We start from the raw sequence: 19,189 nt of genomic DNA, 5'->3' as shown, positions 1-19,189 counted from the left end.
AGCTACATTCGAGACTTTATGGACTCCTCAGATGATATTATTCTCTTAAAATATTTCCTAGCATTGATATATAGATGAGAGCATGACTGCTATGCTCTCAACAAGCTGCCAGTTTTATGTCATACATTCTAAAAGCACAGAATTATAACTGATGGTGATTATGGGACTTTCACTTTCAGTAATTGCACCAATCAGTACAATTTCTTATATTACTACACCTGGAGAAGTGTAAGTGCATATTATATCATAAATGTGGACACTCGATACATGTATTGAATGAAAAAAATATAGAATCCAAAATAAACACTTCAGTCTATAGCTCTAGGAACTCAATAAATTATTTATGAAAAAGGAAACTTTAACAACGTGTTAGGGAGAAGGGGGAGCTGATGGCGATCCCTGGGACTTCCCTGAGGTGCCCCATCTCTAGATGGAGATTAAGATATAAATGAGGATTTAGAGTCAAGCATAGGATGCCTTTTAAAAAATCTGTGTCTCTGAAGAGACAGATGAAGGTAAATCTTAACTCTGATGGCAGAATTTAAGATTTATCCAGGGAAATACATGCTTTTTTCCCCTTGTCTCAGCCTAAGTTTACAAAGAATTAGAATAGAAGGTCTTGAAATCTGAACAGCCATTTGTATTCATGTTGTTACCCAAGGTTATTGTACAAGGGAATTTTGAGATTCTGCGTCAAAGGTTGAAGAATGCTGGAAAATCAGCACTCCCTCGGGAACGTTAATTAATTCAGATCAAAAGGGGATCAGGACACTCATCAAATCTGTGCAAGGAATAACTCTAGGGGTTGTTTCTTAAATAGTCTCTCAGAAATGGTATACATAACGCTTCTTAAGTATTACCCTACTTGGGAGTTAATTAGAGGGTTAAAATATTAAGCTTAAGAAAGGAGGAGGTGATTGTGAAAGAAAAACGAAATACATTTTATTTTGGTATTAATTCTGAGGTATGCAGCTAGGTAGAACAATAAAGAAAAAAAAATGTTGAGGCAGGCTGTATGCTTCTATGTATCCGAAAGAAAAAAATGAACAGTTATTTATTTATTTATTTATTTATATTTTTTTGACCACCAAAAGTTTGAGAACAAGAAGTTATTTTCCAAGAAGAATGAAAAAGAAAGGCATTTTTATAAAATTGAACTGACTTTACGCTGTCTTTCCTTTTTGTGTTTTACCTGCTCTGTATCATCTTCTGACCTGATATTTGGGTCATATCGGGTAGATGAACTCTGTGTTCCATTCTGAAATGCAGGCCCACTTCCTACCTCGCTCAGGAGTGTCTTGGGGCTTAGAGAAGGACTGATGACTGACATGATAGAAATGAAGCCATTAATGGGTTCAGTATGCAATGGGGGTTGGGAGCTGGGTGAAGTCGGAGGTAGAAAAAATAAAATATATAAAAATTAATTCATTCACGTAGATTCATCTTCAGATTATTCAAGACCAAAACCAGCATGTATAAAGATATAAACAAAACAAAAAGCGGTAACATATTATATGATTATGCAGAGTTATGCAAATATATATTGCCTTTTCCCCAGTATTTATGTTCCCCTTCTGATCATAGCACCACAATTTTCCCTGGATTACATTTTTCCCCATCGCTAATTCTACTTTTGCATGATTTCACGATGTTACATATCATCTATTTCTTTCCAGATGTAGGACTACCTTAAGAATTTATTTTCAGGCCAATCTAGTGGTGATTAATTGATTCTCAGTTTTTGCTTGTATAGGAAAGACTTTACTTCTTTTTCATGGCTAAACAGTAGCTTTGCTGGACATAGTATTTTTGAACAATTTTTTTTTTCTTTCAGCACTTTGAGTCTATTATGCCATTATTCCTGGCTTGTTCTATTTCTACTGAGAAACCTGCTCTTAGTCTGGTAAAAATTACCTTACATGTGACTAGATACTTTTCTCTTGCTGTTTTTTTTTTTTTTTTTAATTCTTTTAAGATCTTTTCATTAATTTTTTTTTAATTTTTTTAAATTTCAGTAGCTTTAGGTGTACAAGTGGTCTTTGGTTACATGGATAAATTGTATAGTGGTGATATGGTTAGGCCTTGTGTCCTCAACCAAATCTAATCTTGAATTGTTAACTTCATAGTCCCTATAACCCCCATGTGTCAAGGAAGAGACTAGGTGGGGCTAATTAAATCTTGGGGGCAGTTTCCTGTATGCTGTTCTCATGATAGTGAGTGAGTTCCCACAGGACCTGATGGTGTAATAAGGGATTCTTCCCCCTTCACTCAACACTTCTCCTTCCTGCCGCCACGTGAATAAGGTACCTTGCTTCCCCTTTGCCTTCTGCCATGATTGTAAGTTTCCTGAGGCCTCCCTAGCCAGGATGAAATGTGAGTCAATTAAAACTCTTCTTCGTAAATTTCCCAGTCTTGGGTAGTTGTTTATAGCATTATGAAAACAGATTAACACAATTGGTAAAGTGTGAGATTTTAGTGCACCCATCACCAGAGTGATGAAGACTGTACCCAATATACGGCTTTTTATCTCTCTCATTTGCCTCCCACCCTCCCTGCTTTGGAGACTCCAGTATCCATAATTCTCTTTGTCTTTTATTTTTAATAGTTTTACTGTAAGTATCGGTAAGAAAACCCTATGCATTGTATCTATTAGGGAATATTTAATCTTTCTGACTCTGGAAGTCCATTATCTCTCTGAAGACTTGGGAAGTTTTCAGGTCTTACTTTATTAAGCAGGTTTTATATGAATTTTTATGTTTCATCTTCATCAGAAACTTCATAATGCAAATATTAATTTGCTTAATAATGTTACATATGTCTCACAGGCTTTATTATGTTTAATTTGTTTTCTTTTTTTACTTTTCATCATTTCTTCTTCATTTCTTTTTTTTTATTTGTTTTTTATTATTATTATCCTTTAAGTTATAGGGTACATGTGCATAACGTGCAGGTTTGTTACATATGTATACATGTGCCATGTTGCTGTGCTGCACCCATCAACTCATCAGCACCCATCAACTCGTCATTTACATCAGGTATAACTCCCAATGCAATCCCTCCCCCCTACCCCTTCCCCATGATAGGCCCCGGTGTGTGATGTTCCCCTTCCCGAGTCCAAGTGATCTCATTGTTCAGTTCCCACCTATGAGTGAGAACATGCGGTGTTTGGTTTTCTGTTCTTGTGATAGTTTGCTGAGAATGATGGTTTCCAGCTGCATCCATGTCTCTACAAAGGACACAAACTCATCCTTTTTTGTGGCTGCATAGTATTCCATGGTGTATATGTGCCACATTTTCTTAATCCAGTCTGTCACTGATGGACATTTGGGTTGATTCCAAGTCTTTGCTATTGTGAGTAGTACTGCAATAAACATACGTGTGCGTGTGTCTTTATAGCAGCATAATTTATAATCCTTTGGGTATATCCCCAGTAATGGGATGGCTGGGTCATATGGTACATCTCTAGTTCTTCATTTCTTTCTCCTTGTTTGATAAGGTTATTTCAAAAGATGTCTTCAAGTCAAAAATTTCCTTCTTCTCCTTCATCTACTTTACAGTTAAAGCCCTCAGTAGTATTTATAATTTCAGTCACTGAATTTTCCAGTTCCAGAGTTTCTGCTTAATTTTTTCTCATGATACCTATCTTTTTGTCGAATTTCTCATTCAGATAATAAATTACTTTTCTTATTATTTAAACATTTTTTCTGTGTTTTCTTGTATCTAACTGTTTCTTTGTTAATTATTATTATTCTTTTTCAAGCATTCCATAGATATCCTTTTAGAGGTGGGTTCTTTTACTGGAAAATTATTATGTTCCTTTGAGAGTGTCATGTTTCCTTGCATTTACCTGATTTGTATCCCTCCACTGATATCTGTGCAACTGGCTGAATAGTTTCTTTTTCCAGTTTTATGGAGTAGCTTTTACAAGAAAAGACTTTTTTCCTATAGATGTGTCCTAGAGTGTTGGTTTGGTAGAGTGCTTTGGCTTGGGTTCTGGTGGGCACAGTAGTATAGTCTTCATATGATTTATCTGATTTTAATATCAGTGGTGTGTGTGAGTGTCTTGGTAGCATAGACTACAGTTGTTTGTAAAGGCAGTGGTGAGGCCTTGCTGGAGAGAAAGATGTTGGGATGGCCAACTCTCCTGTGTGTGGCAGTACCACCACTGGATGTGATGGGGACTCCAGTGGTAGCAGGCTTGGTGGGCTAGTTCTTAGGTCCCTGGGGTCACGTATAAGCTTGTGCCAGCTCTGCCGCTAAAGGAGATGGGGTTCTCTTTCAGATTATCTCAGCACCAAAGATATTAGCCAAAAAATCAGCCTGAAGGGAGAAACCAATTGAGAGATAATAGACATTCTGGGTACTAAAGTTAATGAATTCTTCTGTAATCAATTAGAAATAGAACAGATTTGGTAGGTTAGTACTTTTACATTTTACATTATTTGACACATACAGTTGGAGCCATACTCTTTGCTAGATAACAGGAAAACAATAGCATTGATTTTAGTTTATATTTCTGAGCATTTCACAACACTTACGTAGGCATTATGAGCCTAATTTTAAAGATATAGAAACTGAGGTTCACAGAGTTTTAAGTGAACTACTGCAATGTAAATTGTGGTTTTTCAATAGTTCTTTTCACAGTAGGTTACTAAATCATCTGTTCTGTATAGAATACTTTGAAAGGTTTCTCAATTCTGTTTTACAGATCTGTCTCATAACTTTGCTTATTAAAGAATGTATATTGCTTTTTTTTAAAGCCCCTTATCTCTAAGACTTACAAGCCTGTTTGAATTATTTGCCAATGGGTTTTTCTTGTACTGTGACAAATCTAAATTACTTGATAAAGCATAATATATCTTTGTAAGGTTTTGTCTTTCTAAATGTAAACACATAGTACCAGCTGTTAGGTAATTGAAAGCAGGAACCTTGTGTTTGAAATATTTCTTCCTATTCGTAATATTCTTTCAAAGCACCATTTTATTTCCAGAAGAAAGAATGTGTTTAGAGGAAGCAAATTGTAAAGATGTTTAGTGAGCTATGATATTCAAATCCAGTGAAAAGAAAAAAAAAAAGATAGATTTAGAGAACTAATATCTTATAGTTCGGATATTTAGAAAATAATAATTTTTATTCAAAACATTTTTTCCATAGGCTGAGTAATTCATAGTATGTTTATTGGAAAACTATGTTAGTGTTACTGATTCATTAGAGTGACTTCATTTCAATAACTAGCTTTTCATCAGTTGTAGAGTATCAATTTTATAATCGTATTTCAGTAGAAAATAAACTTACAGTAAATGTAAATGTACTTTGATGATAAGTACACTATTATCTCACAGGCATTAATATATAAAAAAGGGTCAGTATATTCAAAGAAATATGGTAAGTGTCTTCCTATATTTGACAATGTCTACATAGATGTATTAAATTTTGTGAGTACTATGGATGTCATATAAAATATATTTGATTTAGGGCCTGTCAGTGGGTAGTGGGCTAGGGGAGGGATAGCATTAGGAGAAATACCTAATGTAGATGATGGGTTGATGGGTGCAGCAAACCACCATAGCAACTGTATACCTATGTAACAAACCTGCACGTTCTGCACATGTACCCCAGAACCTTTTAAAGTATAACAAAAAATAAATATTTTTTTAAAAAGTCAAAACACATATATAAATATATTTGACTTTTCTCACTTGGACTAGGTCCCAAATGTTTTATGGTATGAACTATTGATGATATTTCTTTAAAAAGTGGCTTAGGTAGAGGTGATAAAGTAGGATCTAAGGTAAACTTTTCCATATTGAAGTTCTTATTATCCCTTACCATAGGCTGTGCATGTCATTTACTCCCACATTACTGTATTGGAGACTTTATAGCAATGCTGTTTTTCTAAGGAGTTTACATTTTATTGGACCATTTTAAGTTTCCGATTTAGTTTTGATCTCTGTTGACAATCGGGCATCTATATCATTCAAAGCTACTGTGATTAAGGAAGCTACCAAATATCTCCAAAGTAATTTGTTCTCATTTGTTAAAAGATAATTTCTATTCTAGAATTTTCTTTTCTTTTCTTTTCTTTTCTTTTTTTTTTTTTTTTACAATTGCTTTATCACCTGATGAGTGTAAAAAATGCCTCGTTTTTATTCACATCTCAAATCCTGATGTTTCGAGCTCTACTTTTTGGCGAGAAACTTGATAGTGTTTTCCTAAGCTTTCCTTCCTCAAAATGTTTCCCAGAATGTCTCACTATTATGAGGAACAGCTCATTTTTGTCAGATTATGTTGATTATGAAATAAATATTACATAGATTTTAGTGAAAAGTATGAAGAATAATGCATTAAAAAATCCCATCCTCAAGGGAGATATTTCGGGTTTCACATCTCCTTTTGAGAACAAACAGTTCTCCTGATTCCCAAGTCTTGCAGATTTTGCAGTAAACAATTGACCCACAACTAGCTAATGCTGACATCTCACCATGTCCCAAAGATTTTTGTATTTACATTGGAGCTCAGACTAATAACCGTCCATTGCATACAAGCTATCAAAACTGATTGGCGCACTTCTCTCTTTCTCTTAAAATATATCCTCTTTGTGGTGAGGGCTTTCCTGCTGGCATGCTCAAAAGTGGTCAAGTATTCCCTAAAACTTCTGTGTGGCACCTTACACGAAGTACTGTCTTACTTATCTTACATGAATGACAGCAAGAATTATTTGAGAACTTCTCTGGGGAACATTTTGTAATTCTATATAGAATTCAAGCAAACCACCGCAAAGAGCTAAACAATGTAGAATTTACCACTGCTGTTTATGGGAATAAGTGCAAATATTTCTTATATGCTTGCTATGTGCTATAAATTATGACTCTGTAGTCATGAACATAAACAAATAGTGGCTAATTTAATCATACAAGGATGTTTTCTGGAGGATATTAGCCCATACAACTATTGAGAAGGTTTGAGAATGAGACTAGTTTATAAAAATGCTGCAGTAAAGCCTCAGGGGTCTATGTAGGAAGCACAAATCAACAATGTCGATAGAGCACCACCAATTGAATGAATGAAGTCCATTTATTTTTCTCATTCTTGTGTCATTGTACTCACACTTCAAACTATTGAGAATGACATTAGGATTCACTTACACTCTGCTAACTCTCTGCTGTATTCACATTTTGGCTAGGGAAGGCAGGCCTCTTGATTAACATACCAGCCAGAGCATCACACAGTAGGAAATAATCAGGGTGCTGCATTCAACAGAAAGGGGGAGAAATGCTATATCCATAGGAAGAGAGGTAGATATAAATATATATATTAAAGTGCTTATTACTGAATCCTAGTCCTGATTACTACCAACTCTGACAGAGTTGAGGTTATAAAGAATTTGGCTTTATCCTCAATGCAGGGTTCTGGTCAGCAACCTAGGTTACTTATTTCATTGTAGTGTATTTTTCTCTCTCTTTTTTTTTTTTTTTTTTTATACTTTAAGTTCTAGGGTACATGTGCACAATGTGCAGGTTTGTTACATATGTATACATGTGCCATGTTGGTGTGCTGCAGCCATCAACTCGTCAGCACTCATCAACTTGTTGTTTACATCAGTTATAACTCCCAATGCCTTCCCTCCCCCCTCCCCGTTCCCCACAATAGGCCCTGGTGTGTGATGTTCCCCTTTCGGTTTCCAAGTGATCTCATTGTTCAGTTCCCACCTATGAGTGAGAACATGCGGTGTTTGGTTTTCTGTTCTTGTGATAGTTTGCTGAGAATGGTGATTTCCAGCTGCATCCATGTCCGTACAAAGGACACAAACTCATCCTTTTTATACGCATAGTATCCTACGGTGTATATAGTTATGTTTAATCCAGTCTGTCATTGATGGACATTTGGGTTGATTCCAAGTCTTGCTATTAGAGTAGGTGTTGCAATAAACATACGGCATGTGTCTTTATAGCAGCATGATTTATAATCTTTTGGGTATATACCCAGTAATGGATGGTTGGGTCATATGGTATTTAGTTAGATCCTTGATGAATCGCCATACTGCTTTTCCATAATGGTTGAATCCATAGTTTACAACGGGTGTAAAAGTGTTCTATTTCTCCACATCCTTCCGCAGCGCACCTGTTGTTTCCTGACTTTTAATGATTGCCATTCTAACTGGTGTGATGGTATCTCATTGTGGTTTTGATTTGCATTTCTCTGATGGCCAGTGATGAGCATTTTTCATGTGTCTGCCGGGCTGTATGAATGCTTTTGAGAAAATGTCTTCGTTCATATCCTTTTGCCCACTTTTGATGTAGTTGTTTATTTTTTCTTGTAAATTTGTTTGAGTTCTTGTAGGTTTTGGATATTAGCCCTTTGTCAGATGAGTAGACTGCAAAAATGTTCTCCCATTCTGTAGGTTGCCTGTTCACTCTGCTGGTAGTTGCTTTTGCTGTGCAGAAGCTCCTTAGTTTAATTAGGTCCCATTTGTCAATTTTGGCTTTTGTTGCCATTGCTTTTGGTGTTTTAGACATGAAGTCCTTGCCCATGCCTATGTCCTGAATGGTATTACCTAGGTTTTATTCTAGGATTTTTATGATATTAGGTCTAACACTCATGAATGTATTTACCCTTTCCTAGAATGTTGCCTTAGAAAAGTGGAGTGAAGCCTATTTTGTTTTTATAGTCCTGCAACTTAAAAAGGTATTAGATTCTCTGTCTCTAAACTGTCTCCTGAATTAGAGGTTGTAAATATGTGAGTAAAAGGAGAAATCCCTTCACACACGAGCAGCATAAGTTATTTAAAAGAAATAGATAGACTGGAACAGTAAAGCAGTGAGACTCAAGTCCACCTTTGGTAGTACCACCAGCACTGCCAACATGCGTTTTTTGTGTAGTATTTTTTCTTTGGTGTTTCAACTTAATGTAAATTGTAGGTTAGAGTTCTTGAATCTCTTTATAAATAGCAACAATTGTAACTATATATTTGGTCTGCAATTATCAAGGACTCTTAAATTTATTTCCGTAATTAATGTGAAATTCGATACGACCAGTCAAGAGCAGAGAAATATTTAAAGAGAAACTCTTTTAGAATTATATTTAATGAATACTGAAATAATGAATATGCCTGAATACATCCTAATTTTAAGGAGAATGTAATGTTACTTCACAATGATTTACCACCGTATATTATTCCAAAATTAGAGTAAAAACACTAACCAGAAACAAAAGTGTAAATGAAATGACACCTGATTTTATAAAATTTTTATAGTGTGCAAAAACATTGTCTACAGACTTTGTGGTTTCATTCCATAGTGCTTTTATATAGCAGAAAAGTAATGTTTGATAATACTTATTCAGAGAAACAATAGCTGCTGATAACCATCCCCTCCCTGGGACTATTAATGGATTGTGTGAGTGAAATTTACTGAAATCATCATATCCTCAAGATACTTAGTTAATGTAATATAAATAAGGAAGCTACACAAAATGTGTCTCAACACTAGAAACTTAGGCTAGCACAAAGCATGGACATTTATCAGTAAGCCACACTGAGATTGGATTCCCTTGTTGAACTTACCCATCTCGATCAGTGCAAATATATAACATTTGTGTTAGCAACATTCTCATTTGCTTTTCTAGCATCAGAAGATGAGTGCAAAATTGGATAACAGGAACTTGCATCTTGCATGTGGCAATTTCAAAGTTCCTCTTGACTTCTTCCTTGTTTCATAATGTCTTGGCCGGTATCTTCTGATTCCGTCTGCACATAATTAATAACTCCTTTCAAGATTTTTATTCTTTTGCTAGCTCAACTCTACTGATCTTCTGAACTGACTTCTTATTTCCAGCAGGACTGATTGCAGTAAAGAAAAGATCTAAAACCCCATGCTACTAACTGACATACTTTGGAAAATTCTTAAGAGGCCCTCATTTCTAGCTTTGCTATAAATTACCAATACTTTCTTTTGGCAAAAAGAAATCTGTTTTAATTTTCTGATTTTTTTTTTCTTTTCAATTATTCTTCAAATAAGTACAAAAGGCAGCTACAGAAATTATTTAAAAGTAAAAACTCTGAATGAAAGTTTATATGGAAATGTACAGTACTTAAAGAAAAAAACAACTTTGAAACAGCAAAAGAACCCATGTACTGAAATTGGATGGATGCTTAAGCTGAAGCCACTCAAGTCTTATATAAGTTTACATCACCTTTCGTTTGCCTGCTTCTATGACCATTGGGAATGTCTGCTTTATTGTGATGAGAGCACCTCATATCCTTGAAATCCTCCTCTAACCCACATAAGGTAATCCTCTTGTAAGCAGTCTTGGCTTTTGTGCCAATATTTCCTTGAAGTTCTACTTCCCCTTTGCAAATGGATACCACCAAGATTGTTCTTTCTTTCTCCTAAATGTCAACTCATTTTTAGTGTTGAAACTGTCTGCATCTCAAGAGAACCACTATGGCTGTGGTCAAGTACACATCCACACCCTGCTGAGCAGCCAGCGTTCAATGATTGGTATGGTGGTGGAGTGAAATAGTGTTGTATAGATGTGGGCAGCAATTGTCTTAAGGCGGGACAGCTCACAGCTCACATCTTACTCATCGTAAATATCCATATTCCAGAATAACCACCTAAGTCCTCTTTCATGGTATCTCTTAAAAAGCACAACGTATCAACCAGAAATTGATATTTTAATGAAGTTTGAGTAAAATAATGAGAAGATTCATATTATACTGTAAACAGCATATTTTTTCCTTAATAAAAGATGACATTTCTATTACATTGTATCTCTTCTCCACCCTCCCTAGTTCTTTCTTTGTACACACCTCCTCTTAACTCCATATTTTTATTTCTCACATTGCCTCCAGTCTCCTTCTCTTATGATACTAGGACTGATTCTTGCTCCTCTCTATGCCCTGTGGTGACGTCACATACTTCCATCAGCAAGAGACATAAAGCCAACAATAAAACCTAACAAACCAAACATAAAACATGACAAAACCAAGCCTCCCTTCAGGGGAAAATCCTACTTGTAGTAATATTTTAAACCAACTGTGTAGTTTATTTATTTGCATTTTCTGTAGCCTAAACTGAAAACTCAAGCTTTCCGTGGTATCTTATATCATGAATGACCTCCACAAAGTTATTTTCCTCCACATTCACTCTACCACCAACATGAAGACGTTTTATAAGATACAGGCAGAAAATCATTGCCCTAATGTTTAACTAATTAGAGGTAAGCTGAAGTCTGAGGCTACAGGGATGAGCTGCTTGGAATCTTTTTTGTTTTTTAATAGTATGGTTAGAACTGTGTCTCATGCTAAGTAAATAGACAGTGCTTCTAGATCCCAGATATCTTAATCTGAGACTAGTTAATTTTATCAACCAGTTTGATAAATACCTCCTTAAATTAAAATAGTCTTCCCATATGATCCAGTAATCTCACTATTAGCCATTTATCCAAAGGAAAATAAATCAGTATCTCAAAGATAAATCTGTACCCCAATGTTTATTGCAGCACTATTCGTGATTGTCATGATATGGAATCAACCTAAATGTCCGTCAGTGGATGAATGAATAAAGAAAATATGGCACATATACACAATGAAATACTACTCAGACATAAAAAATGAAGTTCTGTCATTTGCAGCAGCATGGATGGAACTGTAGGAAATTATATTAAGTGAAGTAAGAACTGAAAGTTAAACACTGCATGATCTTACTCATATGCAGAAGCTAAAAGAAGTTGATCTCATAGAAGTAAAATGCAAAACAGGTTACACCAGGCTGGAAAGGTTAGAGGGAAGGGAAGGATGTAGAGATATTTGTTAAGGAACACAAAATTACAGCCAGATAGAGTGATCAAGTTCTAATATTTTATAGCACTGTAGAATGACAATGGTTAACAATAATATATATTTTTAAATAGCTAGATGATACTAAATGTTTTCAACACAAATAAATGATAAATGTTGGAGATGATGGATATGCTAATTACCCTGATCTGATTACTATACATTGTGTGTATCTAAACATCACTATGTACTCCATAAACATGTATAAATCTTATGTGTCAATAAAAAAAACCTAAAAAACTATCAGTTGATCAAACATTTTCTTTGTGTAGAGTTCCTATTAACTGAAATAGCAATAAAAACATCAGTCTTTAATCTCATTAGGACAAAGATATAATAACAATAGTAAATAAAAATAATGTCCAGGATTATTCTTCAACTTAAGATTTTCTCACAGGTATTTATTACCACATTTTTGAGGCATTACTCTCCTTTGGGTTTCCAATAGTAAATAATCTATTTTTTGGTAGACAGTAACAGCATCTGTGTATTTCCCTCATAATTCTCTTATAATTTGTCCTGCATAAGTGCAATCAAGTTTAATAATACACTGATACAATACAGTCTAATTACCTTAAAGGACAAATTACAAAGGCGACGCTTGTGTCAAATTACAAAGATGATGCTTATGTTCAAGTAAACCTCAAAAAAAGCCCTTTTTTTTTCTTCTTTATTAAATAGATTATCTTCAAGGCAGGAGGACATTTAATAAAAAATAAAACTAATATGAAAAAAAGGAGTAAATGTCAGGTACTGAAAGTAGTAAGCCCCTAATAATGACTTACCTAAGATTTCAAGAGACGTGGTTTCTAATATTTATCCACTCATTAAACATTGTGCTAAGTTTTGACATTTAGGTTTTGCCTACTACTAGAATTTAAATGAAAATAATGGTCCCTAAGGCTTAGTAGGTAATACTATCTGGAATAACTAACCACTGGTGAATTTAAATATGCAGAGTTTGCTAAAACATAAATTTTATTTATTATTAATTTATATGTGTATATAACAATATGCCTGTGTTTGCATGTGTATGTGATTGTATGCATGTGTGCTTGTGTGTGAGTGTCTATTCTTTTTAAAATGTATATTTTAAATTTGTGACACTTATTTATCTGTTTTAGTTTCAAGGTATAGTAGATACATATAATCTCATTCACTCTATACTTGAATCTATCCGTGTATAGTAATTGCTGTTTGTTTTACTGCCCTTAATGACTATTACAGTAAATTATTTAGAAGACTATGAAGTATACCAGTTCATCTAGACTTGACTTTCATGAAGTGTTAAGCAGCAGATGTTAAGTAACAAATTGTCAGAGATAAGAATTGGGCCTTACACAGTTATGAAGCTGACTTCATAAGAAATCAGTTCATTCTTATTGTATGATGCTCCTAGATTTTTTTTCCTTAGGTTATTTGCCAGCAATGCATGATATTTTCTTGGTATTTTTGAAAGTGAGAAAAATAAAAACAGCTAGAAAAAAATCAATAAGAACTCTTTTAAACTGGTGTTTCTAGTCAGGGGTAAAAAGGGCAGGTTATTGACTTATTGGTAATGGTTTGACATATTTATGGAAGAATCCAAAAGTGCTAGAAGCGACATGTCTCCATGTGACAAGATGACAATCATCTCTGTTACGTCCAAAGTACTCATAATTAAAAGATTACATGAGATCTCTCCTTCTCCATGTGATAACAAAAGTGATTTCAGGTTGGGAATGCATCTGCAGGTGTGGGTGATTAATGATAGAATCTAATGATGTACGATCAGCCAAATCTCAATGACATCAATGCTAGCTGTACCTGATTTGTGAAGGTAGAGAATTTAAATCTTTTATTTATAATTTTTAGACAATCCCACATGAACTGATAAGCATAGTTCTAATTTATTAAAAATGACATATTAGGAGAATTAAGCATTTGTATTCATTTGTGTTTTATGAGTCATTTAGATGTAGTTTCTCCCTCTAAGAAAAAAAAGGCTTCAACTTTTAAGTTCAGGGGTACATGTGCAGCATATGCAGATTTGTTACATAAGTAAATGTGTGCCATGGTGGTTTGCTGCAGAGATGCATACCATCACCTAGGTATTAAGCCCAGCATCCATTAGCTATTCTTCTTGATGTTCTCGCTGCCCCCCTCTCCCCCGACCGCTTGGACAGGCCACAGTGTGTGTTGTTCTCCATGTGTCCACGTGTTCTCATAATTCAGCTCCAACTTTAAATACTTGCTTTTCTGTTCCTATGATAGTTTGCTGAGGATAATGGCTTCCAGCTCCATCCATGTCCCTACAAAGGTCATGATCTCATTCCCTTTTATGCTGCATAGTATTCTATGGTGTTTACGTACCACATTTTCTTTATCCAGTCTATCATTGATAGGCATTTATGTTGATTTAATGTCTTTGCTATTGTGAATATGGCTGCAATTGACATACGCATGCATGTGTCTTTATAGTAGAATGATTTACATTCCTTTGGGTATATACCCAATAACAGGATTTCTGAGTCAAATGGTATTCCTGCCTCTAGGTCTCTGAGGAATCGCCACCCTGTCTTCCACAATGGTTGAACTAATTTACACTCCTACCAACAGTGTAAAAGCATTTCCTTTCCTCCACAACCTCACCAGCATCTGTTGTGTTTTGACCTTTTAGTAATAGCCATCCTGACTGGAATGAGATGTTATCTCATTGTAGTTTTGATTTGCATTTCTCTAATGATCAGTGGTGTTGAGCTTTTTTGCATACGTTTGTTGGACACATGTATGTCTTCTTTTGAGAGGAGCTTCAGCACAACAAAAAGATAACACAAAATTTTAAGATGATTTTTCCAAGCTATAATTGTATTATACTTTCTGAATGGAGTTATAAGACAAAGAATGACTTAAATTATTTATTTTACAAAGACTTTACTTTTACATATTGCAAAATATGTTTGAACACAAACATTACAAGCAGTAAAATATGCCTGAGAATACACATTTAATAGCTATTCCTAAATTAACTTGCTTAAGCTATGGAATGTAGCCGAAGAGCCAATAAAATACAAGTAACTATTTAAATTTATGTAATATTATATAGCTATAAAAATGTATGTTTCATTTATTTGAGGTTTGTAAATTTCCATTTCTTTTATATAGTCCTCAATAGCTTATAAAACAGACAAGAGGAAAAAATATTATCTGAGTAGACTCATGGGCGGCTTTTCTGGTAGATGTTTTCCATGTAACAGCTGACATTCATAGCATGTTTTGCATTGCACTTAATTCCAGGATACTTATAAGTATTTACTTATAAAGAATTAAAATCCTCTCTCTTTTGCAATGTGGTGCAATAAGGTAGATTTTTAAGCCTGACTTTGCCTGAATTTACATATACAGATACTTTTCACTTATTAATTTATATTCAGATAGTGCTACTGATCATTCTTAATGTGTAAGCAAATAAAAGATGCCTTTTGAAAATTCTAAGATGGAAGTGTGACTATAAATCAAGCCTCAACCTGTCCTCTGTCTGCTGAGTTTAAATATTAGTATAAGGAATATTTATAATTATGCCTAATTTATACTTATTAAAATAAATGTCTGTTTGCTTGGTTTTTGTTTGCACTGGCAATTTTGTTAAATTCTAATCCCTTTGGAGTTTGAAGAATTACTACTAGCATGCAAATTTTTTCATAATGTCTGAACCAATTCAAGCCTAAAGATAAAATTTACTTATAAATAAAGCTGTATATTTTCATCACTCAATTCTGACTGGCTTGAACCATTAGGTTTTAGAGTGATTTGTCTTATGGTAATAACCTTGAAATGATGGTTTGGGAAAATAACATATTATCAAATGTCTAACTAAAATATATTCAGTTATATCCTAATACAGAAAATAAGAAGACATAAGTATGTTTTTCTTTAAATTGATCACTTTGACAACATGATTTCTGTAAAATCTCCAACAGATTTGACAAGGCTAAGCCTATCTAAAATAGTTTGTTTTCCTCCTTTCTCTTCGCCAACATCTCTCAAAGCACAAACAGATAGTTAGACATTTAACTTCAAATAGAGTTAACAAATATTGGGGATATTAAAGCAGTATTTTGGCAGAAATAGACCATGAAGGTTAAATTATCCTCAGGCAGATGAATTTGAAGCACCTATCTGGTTCATGATGAATGTGTCAATAGTGTAGTAGGCTACCAAGACAGATGAGAAAAGGGTAAGCATGACGTTTCAGAATATCAAGAGCAGATGTAATTTGAAAAAGTTCCCAAGTAGATAAAAATATGGGCACATTGATATCATCTAATACTTTTGCAAAAGCCAACTGCCTGCCCTAAAAGCAAAATCTAAAAATTATCTTTTAAATCTTGCAGGAGGACCCATATTCAAAGTAAATGTTGAACAATCAAAATTCAGGAAGGGAAAAATAAGGGCAGCTCTGGGGGTCTAGCAAAGAGGAACTCATGAGCATATGTTTGGGTGATTTCTGTTGAGATTAAGTAACTTCATTTAATGTCCGTCCTTGTAAGTTTCTACAGCATAATCCAATGGTTAATTGTTTCCTAAGTCAAGCACAAGGCCCGGGGAGGGTGAGAAAATAACTTGATTGACAGAAGTATCAAGATTTGCATACTAGGGGAGACTAAAAATTGGAGTACTCTTAGTAAAAGAATGGGAAATGTATGCTAGGCAGGTAGAAATCCTAAATGTCCACCTCACAGCCTGCATTTCAGGTATCCTTGAACTAAAATGAACACTTTAGCATAGTTGAATGTAGTTTCTGTGAAGGATGGCTCTGTTAGTGTCAGCCTTCAGATTTTACTCTGGAATTTAACATCATTCATGAGAAGGTAACTGGGAGGAAAACTTCAATGTTTAGGAATAATTAGTAATGATATTAAATTTGTGTTATTCTAACAGAAAATGAGCTCTGCATCTAATCTGGTCATTCGAAAACTTACTTGGAAAATCAAAATGAATAATAGAGTGAAAGATGAGTGCAATATGTCATGGCATCAGGGTCATAATTTGAAACTATTGACAGAATCAATTAACTCATTAAAAGGGGATTCTCTGATGTAGATGCAGACACATATGCTCAGTCAAGTTTTCTATGCCTTAGAGCAGCTCTTTCTGATAGAACTTTCTTCAGTGATGGAAATGTTTCTGTATCTGTGTTGATGTTGTTGCTGGTAGCTCATGTTGCTATTAAGCGGTTAAAATGTGTTCAGGATGACTGAAGAAGTAAATTTTTATTTTTTTTCAATTTGAACTAATTTAATGTAAATAGATACATACATGTTTAGACTACAATACTGGACAACAGAGTATCAGTTTTTACTTTCAGTTAAGGAGGGAACCAAAAATTAAGAACTACAGACAAATAGATATTTGCTAAAGAATTGGAGAAATTTATTGCCAGAAGTAAAGAAGGATCGTGTCTATCAGTGCTCTGAGTTGCAAAGAATAGATTTCACCCTAACTGGCTCATGCAAGAAGAAATATTGTTGAGGGATACAGACACCAGAGTTTGCCTACTGACCCTCGGGCACTGGATTCTACAAACTTTGTCACAACTACTTCCCAAAGATGGATGCTCTGATGCCACCTTTAGCACAATGGATTCTGTACATACTCTGAGTTCTCATGCCATTTAGTGTTGATTTTCCTGTAAATATATCATATTTGGGGATCCCAGGTTGCATGCTAGCATCCTACCCATAAGAAAATATGGTCTACTTTGGTGATGCACACACAAATTCAGTGAGTTTGCAAAGGATACTGGTTTCCCCAATGTCACTAATTTTTGGAAAAAAAAAAAAAGGTTCTCAGCATGTTCCTGAGAAACATCCCTGCAAGTGTTTTAAGCATTCTTTCACTTAACAAATTTAATTATATATGCTTGATAAAATGGAAAAAGTGTGGGAGATTTTTTTTTTTTTTAAAGACATCGCATACTCTGCTGTCAAGAATGCCTGCCATTCTATTCGATAAGCTTACACCCTGGAGTGAGCAGTGACACTGGATCACTGTTATCTATGGCTGTGTCTTTGTAGCTCTCAACATGAAATATCTTGCAACTCTGATTATTATTAGTATTTAACAACAGATTTTTAAAATTCATGTTGACTCCTATACAGAAGTCAATAACTCACTGAAATCTGATATGTTATGTACAAAAATTCCATTTGTTTTAAATCATTTGAATGATTGAGAGAAATGTTGGGTGCATCATTTCTGCAGGCTCAGATAATCAAAACAAACTGAGGAATTAAAATGAATCAGCATTTCCAAACCAAGTCCCAAAGTTTTATACTTCTTTCCCAGACGGAGTCCTGTCCTTGGCCCAGAACACTACCTAGGGTTCAAATTAAAACAACTTCAAAGTTCTGGAGCTTTAAGAATAAACCCTAATCCTAACTCTTAACTTTCTCTGCATTGAGGCTGCAGGAGGTGACCTCTTCCTTATAAACTACCAGGAGACTCTCACACATAGTCTTTAGTCCCTAATGGATAAGTAATCATCCTTAGCCTATCGTCGTGTTTCTCAAAGCACTGGTTGCCCCCACAAAGAACAATGCATTGCATTTCATTCCACTAGGATCATATCCCAGTTCGCTACCACCAGGAAAAATTTTACAGTCATAGGCTACTTTATTTCATGGGTTTTCTATAACCTACCACACAAGAATGATGATGTCATTGCCTGCTGGTCAGCATGTATCCCAGCTCCAGCACTCCATCTTTGTGTCAGCTTTCTCAGGCCAGTCATTGTTATTGGGGTTTCCTGTAAAGCAGACACTGAAGTGGAGAATATCTTGGAGGATGTATATTAGGAAGTAGTTCCAATGTCAATATTTGTTGGTCTAAGTTGATTTGACTCTCCCTCCTTGGTTTTGTTACGTTATATTTTATCTTCATGTCGTCCTTGATCTATGTTTGTCTGTGTGTGTGTGTGTTTGTGTCTGTGTGTGAGAGAGAGAGGAGGGAGGGAGAGGGAGATACTAATTATGAAACTGTCATAGAGAAAATCTGAGGCTTGGGAAGATAATACCTGCCTTCAGAGAAAATTTCCTCCTGCTTTGAAAATAAGGACACTAGTAATTCAAGATTACATCAATCTAATTTCTGGAATTGATAGAATTAAAAGCTGAGCTGCAAACCTTGTGCAGGGCTTTATACCTCCATTTAGCACTATGTTTTGGGTGGGAGCTTTCTGGTTCCAAGCTGAAAACAAAGGGTTTATCAGTTTCAGTTTGTCAGATTGGGATGCATTTTTTTTCTCTTAGATCCACAAGAAGAGTCAATATCCCACCTCACACTCTTACCCTCTCAATGTCCCCATTTAGA

The sequence above is a fragment of the Papio anubis genome, chromosome 11 (genome assembly GCF_008728515.1).
Source record: "Papio anubis isolate 15944 chromosome 11, Panubis1.0, whole genome shotgun sequence".
NCBI lineage: Eukaryota > Metazoa > Chordata > Mammalia > Primates > Cercopithecidae > Papio > Papio anubis.
Note: the sequence above shows the minus strand (reverse complement) of the source record.